The sequence below is a fragment of the Halichoerus grypus genome, chromosome X (genome assembly GCF_964656455.1).
Source record: "Halichoerus grypus chromosome X, mHalGry1.hap1.1, whole genome shotgun sequence".
Lineage (NCBI taxonomy): Eukaryota > Metazoa > Chordata > Mammalia > Carnivora > Phocidae > Halichoerus > Halichoerus grypus.
In genome coordinates this window covers 113,803,022-113,804,086 of record NC_135727.1, presented here as the reverse complement: position 1 = coordinate 113,804,086, position 1,065 = coordinate 113,803,022, and the positions used below count along the sequence as shown (strand labels likewise).

General features: G+C 43.6%; 1 pseudogene; it reads left to right on the top strand.

Annotated features, from left to right (window-relative positions):
• Positions 1–366: 366 nt before the first annotated feature.
• LOC118522985 (thymosin beta-10 pseudogene) lies at positions 367–862 on the top strand (annotated as a pseudogene).
• The last annotated feature ends 203 nt before the right edge of the window (positions 863–1,065 follow it).

Sequence of the window (1,065 nt, the reverse complement as noted above, 5' to 3'; positions counted from 1 at the left end):
AAATTCTTTGTTTTAAATATCTTCTCACATGATTTTAGTAGCGTATAATGCTAAGTGAAATAAGTTAGAGAAAGACAAATACCATATGATTCTAGTCCTATGTGGAATTTAAGAAACAAAACAAATGAGCAAAGGGAAAAAAACAGAGAGTGGCCAACCGAGAAACAGACTCCTAACTACAGAGAACTGCTGGTTACCAGAGGGGAGGGGAGTGGATGGGTGAAACAGGTGATGGGGATTAAGGAGGGCGCTTGTCCTGATGAGCAGGGGGTGATGTACAGTGCTGAATCACTATATTGTACACCTGAAACTGATATTACACTGTATGTTTCCTGACTGGAATTAAAATAAAAACTTAAGGTCTCTTGGTGCAGCAACGCAACTGGGAGCACCAGGCGCCGGGCTCGGAGCGGAACTCCACGGATCGCTTTAAGAAAATGGCAGACAAGCCAGACATGGGGGAAACCTCCAGCTTCGATAAGGCCAAGCTGAAGAAAATGGAGACGCAGGAGAAGAACACCCTGCCGACCAAAGAGACCACTGAGCAGGAGAAGCGGAGTGAAATTTCCTAAGAACCTAGAGGATTCCCCACCCTCGTCATCTTCGAGACACCCCAGTCGTGATGTGGAGGAAGAAGAGCCACCTGCAAGATGGACACGAGCGACAAGCTGCACTGTGAACCCGGGCACTTGGTGCTGACGCCACCGGCCTGCAGGTCTCTGAGGGGACCACCCCCCAATCGGACTGCCAAATTCTCCGGTTTGCCCTGGGATATTATAGCAAATTATTTGTATGTTTAATGAAAATAAAACACACCTTGTGGCATGGCAAAAAGATAATAATAATAAAATAAAAATAAAAACTTAAAAAAAATAAATAGCTTCCTACATGATTTTAATGGAGATGGTCCATAGACTAGTGCCCGAGAATGAGTGAAAACCCCCAGATCCTATAATAATTACTTCAAATTTATTTTCTAAGAATAAAAGTTGCTACTTACCAAGGGCAAACAAGTCACGTTTTCAAAGATGTGAGTGAAACATAATGAGTTTCTCATGCTCGTCC